Source organism: Rhea americana, unplaced genomic scaffold, assembly GCF_003343005.1.
Source record: "Rhea americana isolate MKP2758 unplaced genomic scaffold, rheAme1 scaffold_200, whole genome shotgun sequence".
NCBI classification, from domain to species: domain Eukaryota; kingdom Metazoa; phylum Chordata; class Aves; order Rheiformes; family Rheidae; genus Rhea; species Rhea americana.
In genome coordinates this window covers 684,787-700,099 of record NW_028186151.1, presented here as the reverse complement: position 1 = coordinate 700,099, position 15,313 = coordinate 684,787, and the positions used below count along the sequence as shown (strand labels likewise).

The following is a 15,313-nucleotide window of genomic DNA, read 5'->3' as shown; positions in this document are numbered from 1 at the left end:
CGGAGTGTGTGAGCGTCAGTAATTAAGATGGGTTGTCTCCATCTGCCTGCCCTTTGCATGGCTCAAGGAATAACAATTGTATAAATATTATTAAATCATTTTTAAAAAAAGAAGAAAAGAAGCAAAACTGAATGCTTGGCTGTCTGGTGAAGGAGGGAAGGAATGCTGTGTGGGGGAGCAGAGGCTGTGCAAGGCCACATAGGACTCCAGCAGCGCGTGATCCTGGTGGAGAGGCATTGGGCACAGCCCGAGCCGTGGGCAGAGTCTGAGATGTTTGAGTCGTTTGACATGGATGGGTGCTTTCAAACAGTGGTTGGGAGAGCCCTGTCACAAGGCGCAGGAGGAACCTCCCTTTCATCGCCAGCGATGCTGGGAGCTGCAGTGGAGTCCTGAGGCTGGCTGGAGATCAACCAGAGATCCTGCACAATGGAAACAGAACCCTGCTGTTTCCTGATCTAAGCCCTGTAACACAAAACAGATGCAAAGGTCCAGCTGAGATCAGGAAATCTTTTGTGTGCAAAGTGGAGGAAAACGGCAGTCGTGTGTGCCACCAGCCCGAGGAGTCGACGCGAGAAGTCAGGTACGTTTGCCTGAGGAGAGGCCTGGCTCGGAAGGGGAAGGGGCTATGTGCCTTGTATAAGGTATAACTTAGCTTTCTGGAGTGGGCCCAGGCGCTAACAGGAAGGAGTAAAACAGAGGCAATGCAGCCTGCTTGCGTTTCTGAACTTAATATCCTCCAAGCTCTGCCCTCTGGGGTTTCTGAGGCTGAATTAGACCTGCTCTACCTTGTCTTCCCCCCTTCCTGTGAAGGTGCACGGATGACTGATGGTCAAGTGAGTCAAGTAGCATGCGTATGGTATGACCTACATCCATCAGATGGATGCTGGGCCAGATTCAGTGCACAGTCCCGTTGCCTCTGGCCCTGTGCTGCAGAGGGCCCTTCTGCAAGTGACCGCCTCCCGTGTTGCAGCGGTGGAAGCTGCTAAACGAAGCAGGGGGAAATCAGGCACAAGCTGTGCAATTTACAGATGATCTGTGTACCTGCTAGTTTGTAACAGATGTTTTCCTTCATGTGACCATTTGTGAGCTGCTTCCTAGTTGCAGTCTGTAACAGTTGTAAGGCTCAGGAGTGAGTGATATCTTACACCTGTACAGAGCAATATTCCTGCATGTCAATTTGAGTTGCAATTCCAGAAATCTCTCCTTACACAGTTTTGTATCCATTGCAGACAACAGCAAAATAAGACTGCATAATGCTTGCGGCACATACTTCGGAAATGCTAGAAGAGGGGAACTGCTGGAACTGAATTGGGTTCACATAGCAGAATCACAGAATGGTTGAGGTTGGAAGGGACCTCTGGAGATCATCTAGTCCAACCTCTCTGCTCAAGCAGGGTCACCTAGAGCACATTGCACCGGATTGCATCCAGGTGGGTTTTGAATATGTCCAGAGAAGGAGACTCCACAATTTCTCTGGGCAACCTGTTCCAGTGCTCTGTCACTCACGCTTATAACTCTGTGCCCTCAGAGGGGTTGCAAAAGAAGGTAGGAAAATTCAGCAGGCAGATCCGCCCCTCGATAGATTTACTTGTGCTTGCAGCATTAGTATCACTTCCAGCATAGATGTTGGTATTTAGCTTGTAACTCGGGCTATTCTTGTTATCCGTAGACGTGCCTGCTTCCTCTGCAATGTCCCAAATTCTTGGCCACAATGACTTCCTGTGGAAGTCAGCTCCACGGTTTAATTATGCATTGTGCAAAACCAGTGTTTCCTCCTGTAAGCCTGTGCCAGGTGGTGTCAGCAGCACAAAAAAAAGCTGGGTTCGATTATGCTAGGGCTGCTTCTGAACAACAAAACAGCAGCAGTGCTCAACTAGCACTGGCTCAGGTTGTGTTTGGCTTCTCCAGTATCTGACGGATGAAAGGACAGCAAGTCAGCGGATGAATGGGAGTGTGATTCCTTCCGTGAAGGAGAAGGAGGTGTCTCTCTCAGAAAGACTGTGCATCTTTCCTGGTTCCTCCAAGCCATACCAGTGGGCCTACAGGCTGGTACTTCTGGTTCTGTTCTGTTATGCAACAGACAAACTTTGGAGAGACCCTTTCCCCTGGGATGTGGTGCTTTCCCAAGTAACCGAGATCTTTTGGTAGCCTGGGGTTTGTCTGCCTAGGGCTAGAGGTTGGAGTGATGGCTACCCCTCTGTGATGAGGGAAGGCTCTTGGGTCTGGGAAATCAGTGCTCGCCCTGCCCAGCTGGATTGCTTCTGTAGCTGCTGTGTTGACACGCTCCCAGAAATGCCTTTCTCCAGCACTCTGGGGACTGATAATAACACTAAACCACAGAGAGACCCGTGGCACTCTGAGTCTGCTCCTGTGCTCATTTTGCACTGCATTCCCATGTGGGCACACCTGCAGAGAGATGTGCTAAATGACATTCCCCTGGGAGCTGCTGGAGCGTGCTGTAGTCTGTCGAAAGCTGCTGCTTGCCATCTGTCGTTGAGGTGGGCAGCACAGAGCACAGGACTGTGATAGTTTTAGTGAGGTATCTGAGGATACAGCATCCTCCCCTATGGCACTGTCCAGACTGGCGGGATCAGACTTCTTGGAGTAGCAAAGATGATATCAGAATTTAAATTTGTTTCCCAGATCCAGCAGAGGAGGAACACATCCTGTGTTCCTAGAGGTCTGGTGAGAACAGGGAGATATCTCTGTGGTTCTGCCTGTGCAGCTGGGTCTGCTGATTTGAGTTTGTTCAAGCCCAAACTTTAGGGATTTCTACACGGAGGGTTGTATTTGGATCAAGGAAGTTTCATTAGGGAGAAGTTGTTGCACCTTCAGTGTGTTAGCACAGACTCACGTCTTTTTCCCACACGGTCTGAATGGATCAGGCATGGCCAAGGTTTGTTGTGCTCCTACCCAACAGTGTGAGCTTGGTTCAGTGGGGCTTCCTAGAGGCCAGCTGGGCTAGGGATGGCCAACACAGATGGAAAATGTGAGTATGGGCAATGGGGGTACAACCAACCTACTGTGACAAGAATCTCAAGAAGAGATTTTAAGATAGCACCTGCATTTTGGAGACAGTAGAGGTAAATGACAGGAGTTTTGGGGTGATGATTGGGCTAGGATGGAGGATGAGCAATTCTGTTTGAGGAGATGCATAGGGCAACAGGAGGTGCGGGGGGACATTACTTGAGGCATGCATGCACTGGAAATCGGGGACTTTCAAGGCAGGCAAAAGTAGGGGGCAGTGAGAAGGCAATGGATATCCCGTGTGTTAGATGAGGCAAACAGGCATTTTTCCATATGTAGCTTCAAAGAACTGAGACAAAACAGAAGTCAACAAAATTTCCTCTGAGACTCGGCTCTAAATAACAAGATCGTACTGGCCGGTTCAGATCTCCTGGCCACCTTATGTGAAAGGGCATAAAGTAAAACTCACTATAGTTAAGTTGGAAATTTAGGACAAGGTCAGGAGAGAGGGAGGAGACTTCTCTGGGTAGCAGCTGTGAGACAGCTCTGGTGAGTGCAAGGGAGGGTCCTGCCAGCAGAACCTGGGTCTGACCCACCTTTGCCATGTGCACAGTGTGAAATTTTTCTTCCTTCTTGGGTTGTCAAATTCATGCCCAGCTAACCGACAAATCCATCTCTTCAGAGATCAATTACAGTGTCTGGCTGCAAAGCCTGGAAATCCAATTAACTCCCAAATATATATATTTTTTCCTGTTTAAAAGAAGGGAAGGGGGGGGAGAGAGAGTTGAAAAGAGAGAAATAGATTGAAACGGGGGCATAAATCAACTCGAAAACATTCCAGACATTAAAACAAACAAGGCCAAATTTCAACTTCATTTGGATTTTTTTTGGTTCTTTTTTCTTCTCATTTTTGTCTTTGCTCAGTTTCTGAATCGCTTGATGTCCCTGGAGTGGAGCTCTGGGGCCTGATGCCTCCTAGCAGTGACTCCTAGTACAGCACTCTCCCCACTTAGGTCTTCATCCCTTTTGCAGAGCTGTGATCAGCTCACCTGAGATTTGAGGAGGTTAAATGGTTGCCGTTTGGTAGGGCGTTTGCGGACTGATGAAAATTGTTGCCCAGCCATTTCTATATCCAAATGGGTTTGGGAGTTTGGATGAAGAACTTAACTTCCAGTGCTTTTTCATCACAAACTTCTGGGAGGTTTTGGGTTTTTTTTTTTGTTTGTTTGTTTTTTGTTTGTTTGTTTGTTTTTTGTAGCCCTCAGAACTGGCTGTTGAAATTTAACCTCTCTATCTTGATCTCACATTCTTTATCTTTTAGGGGACATAACCCATTCCAACACTGTGTTCTCCGGTTTACCAAGGGCTTAAAGAAAGCTCTTCTCTACAAGGTCAAGGATGGTGAGCTCTCTAGCTTCAGAAACTAGTCGGCCAGTGAATAAGCCTAGCAAGCGGTCTGTGATATGATTGATTGTAGAAACAAGTGACAGGTTCATGTATGGATGCGTGCTTGCCTGAACTTTGGGAACAAGCCATGCAATGTACACGTGAGATGTGGTAAAAATCCCCTTTGCCCCAGCATGACCCTCTGCTGCCACTCAGCCTGATACCTTGGCTAGTGGTACCAAAGTTTTTCTGGGATTTTGGGGCTGGCCCCACTGGCACACGGTAATGCTTCTGGTGACTCTAGCTTGTTGTTATTATGCTAAAGCTGTGCATGAGTTACTGGGTGCAGAGGTAAGGGTGATGGATAACCTTGTCTTCATTTTGAGGATCTCCTCTTAAAGAGGAATGCAAGCACTGTCAGTCCTATATTTTAGCTTTGCTCTTGATTTTGGTCAGCCAGTGGTATTACTCAGGGGATTCAGTAGGAGCATTTTTGCTTAAATAGGCTCTTTTAACTCTCGGATCTCCGCTGTTTGGCTGGAGACACTTTGGGGGTAGGAATGCAGGCACCTAACCCATGGTCGATTAGTGTCACTGACAGATACCTATACAGCAGTTGTGGATGGTCAAGGGCTGGGCAGTGAGAGTAATTGCATGGAGGTGTCAAGTCCTGGTCTCTGAGGCTGAAGAACCTCTACTCTCACTTGGGCAACAGGGATTTGAACCTGAAGCATCTGTGCTTTTGTCTGTAGTCCCTCTTCCTCTCCCTCAAGAGGCTTTAATTTTCATTCCTGAGTAGAATGAATAATCCTTTGGGGCTGTTGTGAAAAGGAATTATCACTCTTCCTTCAGCTCTATCAGAAACTCTTCAAGAGGCAGTTAACAAATAACCTTCCCTTGGGATAAATTAGCTCCCAATCCCAGTTCAATAGCTGCTCATTTTAAGATGTCCTTGTTACCTTGTGTGAGTGGCTGATCTTCCTTTGAATCCTGCTGTGTTTTCAGACCCCGTGATTGCTACAAGCAATCATGAGTTCCACATTAGCAGTTCATGCACTGATTGCACTGAGCAGTCCCACACAACCTTTTGTGAAAAGTTTTTGAAAGTTGAGCTCCATGCTATGCTATCAGAAAGCTACACAGGTCTCACTCCATCACATATTCTGGCAAACTGACACTTCAAATGAGAAGTAGTTTCCAGGAGCTAGGGTGCAAAAGAAGATCTGTGCTTCCGGGTTCCAGCTTTAGAAAGAAAATCTTGCTGGCATTGTCAAGGAAACACGGTTCTGGTGCAGAGTTTTCCAACTGAGCCTCCAGGCAGCCTGAAGCAAAGGCTCTGAGACGTGCAAATAGTGGTCCAAAATGATCTTTTTTTTTTTTATTTTCTCCCACTCAACAGCATTGCAGAGTAGGAAGGAGGCATCAGAATAGCTTAGAAGAGAAGAGAACTTGCATCAGAAAGAAACCGAGCTGCCATCTTGTCTTGCCTGGGCATCCAGTGAGAGAACCGTTCCCAGCTTCTTCAAAGACTCTCTGATGTTTCAAAATTGTTGCCACTGTTTGCAAAAAATAAGATAATAATTAATAAGCCTCAGCAGAACTGAAACAAGTAATTTTGCAAGGGTGCTTTAATGTGTGTCTTTGGCTTTGAAGACCATTGTGAGATTTTTATTTGCTCTCACACTAGCAGCAGCAGCAGCTCTAGTATAAGGTATCTTATGTCAATTAAATCTCTTTAATCAAATACTGATGGAGGAAATGTTCAAAACATTTGAAGAATGACTCCTAAAAGCTGCTACTTGACTGTGAGTGAATTCATCCAGAGATTGGTCTGCCAGGCTGGCATGCAATACAGTCTCAGTAGCCTTCATTTCCAAAGCTGCCGGCTAACTACAGTGGTGGGTATCAAGAGAAATCTGTATTAAACAGGACAGAGCAGGCTGTGGCCAGTTCTTTTCCAGGAGGTATTGCCCCAGAAAACCTTCCTTATAGACAAAACTCAGTATTCAATATATCAATCCATATCGACATTTCAAATTCCTATATCCCAAATTCATGGGGATTAGGTCTCTTAATTTGAAATGTGAAACTAGGCTAGAAATCATTGCTGTGCAAATTGTGTATTTTTTTTTTCCCTGTTTCATGGCTGAACTGGACTTCAAAAGAATAAATAAAATCAGTTCTGCTAGCCCCCAGTGAGGAGTGTGCATTTTGGAGAAAGAAAGAAAAAATTAACCATCCCAATATTTTATTCAATCCAGAGTGAAGCATTTCAATTTTGGGGAATTCAGCTAATTTTCTTACTTCTCAAAATAGGTCAACTTTGAAATAGAAGTGTTATATTGAAACAAAAAGTTGAATAGACCTGTTTCAAAAATGTAAAATTTTATATATATATATAGATATATATATATATATGTGTGTGTGTGTGTGTGTGTGTGTGTATTTGGGAATTTAACAAGCTTTTGAATGGAAAGAAAGCATCCAAGCTATTTAGAATTAAATTAGACTTGGATTTGGGGCAAGTTTTCAGTCTTCATAAACTGATTTTTTTCATTTAAAGCAGTCTCCTTTCTCCATACTCTCCTCAGAAGTTCCTTTTCCCAGCCACAGCTGGGAAATATATAGTTACAATATAGCTGGAATATAACTGGAGCAATTATAGCTATACTATGTCATCTAATTGATTTTTTTTTTTCTTTCCCCAGGCTCTTCAGACATCCAGGCGCATTCACTTGGGAGTATTAGTGTTTGGGACTGAGGTATGGAAAACCAAAGCTTGTACTGTGGGAACTATTATCATGGGAGATTTATTCCAGCAACCCACTCCGCTCCTATAGGACTTTTCGAACCTCTGTCTTTTTTCTCCCATTCTCCTGAAGATGTCGTATACCACATCTTCCTTCCATTACCAACAATCTTACAAAATAGCCTCCTCTCTTTTCTGATTGTTTTTCTGTATTTCTGTACCTTCTCTCTTTGCTACATTGGTTATGTATGTGTAAGTAGTAAGTTAGTCTCCATTCTCGCTCTGGGGGGTTGTGTTCTTAACTGTTTATTGAGTAATAAAAAGAGAAAATTACAAGTCGTTGCCCAGGGATAATGTGCTAATAATTTTATGACTGGACAAACTGTTGGAACAGCCCACAAATGGTAGAAAGCCGAAAACCTCGTATCCATTGCAGATAGAGCCCCTCAACCCCCCCAAGGAGATAAAGCCTTACTTCTGGTGATCCATGTTGATGGAACAACTGTGATCTATTAAAAAAAATGCTTCAGGGATAGGTTGGGTGATCAGTAATACTTTCAGAATAAAAGTGGCAGATAGGCTTTTTGGAATGTGTTTAGAAGTTAGTGCTACAGCGAATGAATGGAGCAGATCACCATGTCTGCACGTGCTCAGATCACACCACCCACAGCTGCAGAGCAGGAGATGGGGTTCTTGGGAAAACTAGTATGAAAGAGTGTTAATGCTATAAAATAAACACAAGTCATCCCAAGACAGCAAAGGATTTAGGCTTCTTTAGACATTGCCTAATTATATGGTGCTCAAGCCCAGTGAGTAGTAGCCCAAATCTAGTGTTGCAGCACACAGGGAATTCTCTGCAGAGCAAGAATCTTCCGCTACAGGGTAACCATTGGTAAAACCAACAGTGAAGGTAGGTACCACTGTAAGGTCCATAGTAACTTTCCAGTGATACAGATGTCAATGGAGAATTGGGTCAGAAGGACCTTTGAGAAGTCTTACTCTATACCCGTCTTCCATGAGGCAAGATGAGCTGTACCTATTCCAAACCAGCAGCAGATCCAGCCATTGAAGTGGGCAGGAAGCCATGTAACTGGGAGTAGCTGTTCTCAGCTGCCAAGACCTCACATTTGTATGTTATTTGTATTTAGTGATGCAGATAAAATCTCATAAACTAGTCTCCATCCTGCTTTACTGCTGATTTAATGGTTACAGAAAGAGCTTGACTCTTTATTAAAACATTAGACAGTAAAGTTTAACAATAGACAGTAAAGTGTTTTGTTTTTCCATCCTTCTAATTGTTAAAGCAACATCAAATTGGGCTGGAGAGGGAATGTAACCTCTAACCTCTCTATCCAGGGTTGATGGCACCAGATTGAGGTACGACTGGGCAGTGCTCCTTCCATCAAACAGAAAGGAGAAGTCATGGCTCCTCCGTGCAGGGTAAGCCCAGTATCTGAAGAAGGAAATCCAAAGTATGGCTAGGGCCTCACTTAATTGCGATGTCTCACAGGCCTGGCTAGCTAATGGCAGAAGGGATGCAGCAGGCCAGCTGTCTCTTAAGCCCTCTTTTCTGCCAGGACCATGGGCACCAGCAGTGCTAACTCTCACTGTACAAAGCTTAACAGAGGTATTTGCTTCATCACCCACTTCTCTTTCTTCCTTGATAGAATGCACTTCTGCTAAAAGGCCCTGTTGGGGGGGCCAAGTTCTCCAGCATGTTGCATAAATATGGAAAATCTCTGTCAGCTCTTTTGTCCTGATACCAGCCAAAGCACTCAGCCAGTTCACATCCAGAGCCCATTTGTTAGGTGAATTTAAAAGTGTATTTAGGCATCTACCAGATCAGCTGGACATCTGATTCTGAATTATGAAAGTGGATCCTTCTGTTCTTTTATAACTTCCGTGGGCAGTGGGATTTTCTGTCTTCACATTACCTCTTCAGGGTGATTCCTAATCTGAGCTGGCTGGCTGGGCTTCTTGTGGAATTGATGGAGAATGATAGGACTTCCTAGGTCAACTTACCCTGTCTAAAGAGTTCACTCCAGAGGTTTGGTCTCTCTTCATAGATTGTAGTGGGACTCCAGATGAGTCTCCTGGGCATTTGACATGTAGACAGGTTAAATAAGAAGTGGCAAATCTTACTTTTAAGCCCTAAAACACTTTTGTAAATTTGACCCTTAGCCTCCAGGGACCTCCTTAGAAAAGCCTGATTGTAATCACGGCAGTCCTGGTGAGGGAAGGTTAATGGGCTTCTTATGCCTTCTAGCTGATGTCTCAGTCCTTACAGAGGTTCCCATCCAGTAGGTGTTTGGTGGATCCTACTGGAGCGTATAAGTGGTTCAGGTGTAGTGGAAGCTTCTCCTGTCTGTTTGTGTTGCAGCAGTGCGTAAAATCCAGGTGCCTCTGGAAGCCAACTTTGTGGGTAAGGAGAATGGGATGAAAGCTAATTCATGAGGGGGCTTTATCCAATGACTTTAGGTGTAAGATCAGACCCCAAATCTGAGAAGAGAGTAAGATGTGTCTTCGCTAGACATGAAGGAGAATGAGATGGAAAGCAAGCGTACAGCAGGTACTGAGAGGAAAAGAAAGAGTTCAATTTGATTGCCTGTGGTCCTGGCATAAAGCAGTATTTGGCTAAGGTCAGAACATTAAGAGCTTATTAGGTGCTGAGCTGTTTTTCCAAAGCCCTCACAAAAGGTTTTTGAGAACATAGTTGCCATGGGATAAGAGAAAGGTACTGTTGTGGGCAAACAGGCTCCTTAAACAAGGTGTGAGGGAAAAACGATGCCTTTTCACTCAGAGGGAGGATTACACGTGAAGTCCTCAAGGGAACTGTGATAGGGCTGATAGTGTTCAACATATCCACAGATGATCTGGAAAAGTGAAAAGGGATTAAAAAAAAATCTTTTTGCAAGGGCATAGAATTATTCTGGACAGTGCTAACAAAAATCGCTTGTGAACAAATGCAGAAGGAGTGATGGCTACATGATGTAATGGCTGAGGAAACTCGTTGGTAGCTACACATGAAGAAAAATCAAATGCAGCTGTACCTATATGGTGACAAGGTCTAAATGAGCTATTACCTCGCTGGAAGGAGATTGTAGAGGCATTGCAGACTGTTTCTGAAAATGTCAGCAGCAATCACGATGCCAAAGAGAACGTTAGGAATTACAGAGAGGGAAATGGAGAATAAAACAGAGCCTACCATTAAGCTGCTGGATGCATCTATGGTGCACCCACATCTGGAATGATTTGTGTAGTGCTAGTGTTCATGTCTCAGATCGGCATCTACCAGGAAAGATGTGAAAGGGAGCCAGTTACAGAGCAGTAGGACCTCAAAAGATCAGAACACCTTGATCTGAAAAAGAGAGCTGAAAGAGTAAACAGGGCCAAGAAAGTTGTGTGTTGCAGGGAAAGGTGGACATGGGGTTAAATGGACCTCTGTTTTGGCCCAATGCTGTATAGTAAACCCCAGACTTGATTCTCTGTATTTGACCATACCTCAACAGCATGCCTGTTGAGGAGCACCGGGTTATCCACAAGGCAAGTAAGATGGGTTGGCTTATTTTTCTCCTTCAGGGTCTGCTTCTGAGCGTTCAGTGGGAGGAGTAGAGGGGAGGTTGCATTTTGGTGTCAGGCACATACAAATAAGAAGGCTGTACCTCCCTTAAATGCTCCCCGGGGCGATGGCCAAGGAAGTGTGGGAATGCTGAACAAGGCCTGCACCTGAGAAGTAGGTAACACAAGGCACGCTGGTAAGCAGTGGCACACATAGCCAGACCCTTGTAGCCGTTTAGTCCCGTGTCATCCTTGTCCTGGCCATTCCTGATGAGCCCCCTCTGGCTTAGGAATGGCTGTAAGCCAAATGCCAGAGCAGGAAAGTGTCACTTGTGCATCACTCTGTCATCTGGGCTGCACTGGATGACAGATTTCCAACCTAAAAGACTTAAGTGGAGCCACCCTGCCTGCTCGGCACTGGGAAATATCCGTAAGTCTGAGGATGCAATTCTAGCCCTAGCAATGACAACTCAGTGTTTTCTCACTGACTCCAGTGGACTAGAATTTAATTACGAGTTTTAAAGGATCTTAAAAATCAGCTGCAGTATATAACCAGTCTTCTCAGCCTCTGAATACTTCAGCAAGATTGGCAGCACTTAGGTAGGGCCGTGGTTACTGGCAAATTTGTAAGTCAGGCTGGAAATTGGGAAGCCTGGCTGGAATTGAGTCAGACTGGAGAACTGGAATTGCTTCTGGTTGTGACTGCAGTGTGGGGAAAGAGCTCTCTGTGACAAGCTGAATAACAGCAAAAAGTGCTTTGCTTTTGAAGCACTCAAATGCTGTTGATCTATTTCTGTTTGTGCACATGTAGTTTGGAGTGTGTGTTTATGCATGTATGTTTATACACATACATTTACCTCCCCACATGTGCATGCACCAAAATACATGTATTTCCTCAACCTATCTCTTTTTCTAAGTTAGAAAAATACAGACAAAAGAATCAAAATATATCCCTTATCATTGCTAAGTCATCAGAAACTAGTATTATATCTACAGGGCATTTTTTTTTCCTGAAACATCCCCACTTCAAGATCCTAATTTAGTGATTCTTTCTGTAGCTCTTTACATTCTATTATTTATAAGAAACAATATTCAGCCCTCCCTTGACAGTATTTGCAGGGCTGCAGAAAGCAGTGCGGCAGAAAGGTGGTAGAACAATTTTGGTTATGTTTCCATAGCTACCTAGCTGCTAAATGTGGTTTATTCCATTATAAAGTCAACCAACACACACACACGCGCGCACACACACACACACTCACACAGGCGCACGCACACAAATCACCAAATGAAGTATGTTCCAACTAATCTCTGGTCTGTCTTATTACAGTCTAATGTTCCTGTGATTTGTATATTTAAAGGGGTACTCGCTGCATAAATAAATGGCAAGACAGCGTTCTCTCTGGGTGTAGCTGGATGATAAACATATTGTTTCTTTCTCGCTCCCCTCTCCGCCGTGTGTGTTCCAGTCGGCCCCTGTAATATTATTATGGATATTTTTACCGAGCGTCGTGCTCCGAGGAAGTGGGAGGTAGGATAGTGTCCTCTCGTGGTAACTAATATCCTTGCAGCCTTCGACCCAGCAGTGCTAACAGCCATCAGTGAAAAAGAACGGGGAAAAGGCTGCCAGGATGCACCAGAACTGCCGGAGCATTTCAGGGGCGAACCTCCTTGGCTGGAGGTTCCTACTTCTGCAAGCAAGTGCAAAGCCAGGTCTGCAGTTTACATTCCCCTGGCATGGGAGAAAGCTGGAGAGGGAATTCCAGCCCTGTGCCTGCTAACTGTGCACAATTCAGTGCACTGAGCTGGAGGCAGCTGGTGGCACTCCATTTCTCAGGCCCATCACTGATTTCAATAAGGTGAAGGAGAGTACAAGAAAATGAAGCACTGGAATAAGAAGAAGTGGGATTAGCTTTCTAGAGCAGGGCAAGTTCATCTTATCAAAGTGCATCTCTCTAGAGGTAGCTGTACTGCTGCAGTCTTTAGATAATGATCGTGGTTAGCGACCATCCCGTAGGTTGTCTTCATAGGTAACAACACTTGATTCCAACTGGATAGGAGAGAGGGACTGAAGACAGAGAAGAACGGGTTCAAGGTGACCTTCCGAAATCTTGTCCTGTCACCTTGGGAGCCACGTAAATTCCTGGTGACAAAGGAGATCTGCAGCTTGGCAATGGCAGATGGCTATGGATGTGTGGCTGTCCATAAGAAAATAAGGCAAAGGTGAGGACACATCCAACATCACTTTCCTGCCTTAAGGATTATCTGGAAGTGAGTAAGTGATAAATAAGGAGGGTGAGTATCTTCAGTTACAGCATTTAACTGATGTCCGTCTGTCACGACCTGACTGTCCAACTCTGGTCCTTTGCCATACTGGTACAGTGTCAGCAACCGTGTGGGTCGCAGTGGCCTCTGTGGTGATAGGAGTGTGTGTAGTGTAGTTTGTGGATGAATCCAGCTTAGTTTTTCTGGTTTCCTTCTGCTTCGTGGTTTATGACTGGCCTTCCAAGATGCCCAGCTGGTGGCAACATTCAGCAGAAGAATGTGAGGTGGGCCCAGCTTGACCAAATCAGAGCTTCTGAATCTGTCCTGGGGTCTTCCTACTTTACACTGCACTTATTCTGAGGACAGCTTGTGCTGTTATTTGCCAGTCAGTGTGTCCCAAACTAGTGACTGCTTGGGCATTGAGCAAAGTAATTCAGCAGTAGAGCTGTGCCAGAGCTTTCTTGCTCCTGTGAGTGTGGTTGACAATTACTGATCGTTTCTGTGCATTCCCCTCCAAAATGCCTGCTCCGTGGCATCAGCTGGTTACTCATTTTCTCTGTCCCTGTTGCATTTTGCTCTCTCTATTACTGCCGAGTAGGAAATGCAGTTGTAGTGTTGCCTTTTCCTCCCACACAGGAGTCCTGGCTCAAGGGCATGAGGTCAGTTATAGATCCCAGTAAAAGGGTCTCATAAGCAGCTTTTTTTCAGTGTTGGTGGATGGAGGAGAGATATGAGGTGGAGAATTTTTGTGTCAAAGTATTTTTTCTGGCTGGAAACGAAATGGAGAGAGAGAAAAAATGTTGCTGAAAATGAGAACGTATTTTTTATTGACATCTGTAACCAGGTGCAAAATAAATAATTATTGTAAAAAGCCAAAAAACAAACAAACAAAAAAAACCCCACTGACCATCCTTCATCTGCACAAATTCTTTCACTGTGTTTTTACAGATTCCCTTTGCTCTGCAAGGCTGCCTGGGGTCCGTGAAGGTGCTGGCTGGAAATCAGTCATGAATGCATGCTTCTGGAGTGTTCTCTTTGTACTACATGGAGCAGAATGGAATGATGGAGAGATGTCCCAGTTAGCAGAGAACTTGAGACAAGTTTCCACGGTTCACCTCGTCCCCATTCAAGTTCTGCCAGCGCAGGAGCAAGTATTTGCAAGGAGCTCATGTCTCTAGTGTGTCCCATGAAAACCTCCCCTGGTTTTGTGGGGAAGATGCTCCCATCACTTCTTGAGAGCTATTTCTCTAGTGCTAAGGTGTTAATGATGCTCATTCCCAAGCCAGCCCCTTCGACCGTGTGATGTTGGATCCCTTTTTGCTCCCTGAACTTGCTGGCTTTCGGTGGCTGTGGTACCAGCTGCTGTCCTCCAAGCAGTCATATCCTTTCACGGACTTGTTTTTTCTCGCGTAGTTACTGTATTTTTCACGCCTTTCTGATGCCCACAGAGCCCAGATCATAGAGCTGGTTTGAGCCAGGCTGGTGAGCATGAACTGCTCACGAGCTCATCAGCTCAGGTCTTGGTTGTGCAGGAGCAAAGGCGTATGTGTGTAAAGGAGAAATCTGAAACCTTGTAAATAACAACAGCGGCAACAGACCATGACTGTATTATTTTTCTCCACAATGTGTAATCCAGCAGTGGGCTGAGAGACACCATCATTAATATGGGTGCCTAATTTATGGCCAAGGCATGAACAAATTCATTGCTGACTTCCCTCAGCATTTAGAAACATTTGTCATTGTTGCTTTCTATTGGACCAGGAAGGGCTTATGCTAGAATCGATTCCCAGTGGCAGTGGTGCTCTCCAGTTCCATCGTTATGTACTATTATAAACAATAGCAATAATCATCATGCCACTGTTTCCAAGGCAGGCTTTGCTGTCTTTTGAATTGGCAGTCTTTCATCTCCAGCTCAGCAACAGGCAGATGCCTAGAGGTCAGAGTGTTTTGCTAGGTCTGTAGTGACAGGTAATAATCTGAATTTTACAATATCCTCCAAGGATCACACTCTGGGCCCTCACCTAGCAAGAATCATGCAGGCAGGTAGCACAGAGCAAATTCTCCCTGCTTTCCCCCCCCCCCATTTAGTCACCTGCACCATGCAGAAGACTCAGGGGACCTGGCAGAATCTTTGGTTTTGGTTTACTGCATGCTGTGAGGAATGAGGGGTTTTCCTTCTCATTGCCCTAGAAAATAGCAGTGTTGCTAAAGAATGCAGCCTCCATGTAGCAAAGACATGACTGGCTGAAATATTCATCAAGACCTCCTCTCTGGATTAAGGAGGGCTTTTTTGTTGCTGTAATTGGTTCAGTATTTGACAGCTAAAATTCAAATAGAAGCTTAAGAGCTTAAACAACGAAACGTGAGGATGTGTTGGCATGGATGGGCCAT

General features: G+C 45.0%; 1 long non-coding RNA gene across 1 annotated transcript; it reads left to right on the top strand.

The window, feature by feature from the left end:
• Window positions 1-367: 367 nt before the first annotated feature.
• On the top strand, window positions 368-15,076 carry LOC146596437 (uncharacterized). The gene is made up of 5 exons (XR_014895739.1): window positions 368-580; window positions 1,230-1,430; window positions 7,062-7,115; window positions 8,459-8,542; window positions 13,871-15,076. It is a non-coding gene; the product is annotated as an uncharacterized LOC146596437 (long non-coding RNA).
• Window positions 15,077-15,313: the final 237 nt, after the last annotated feature.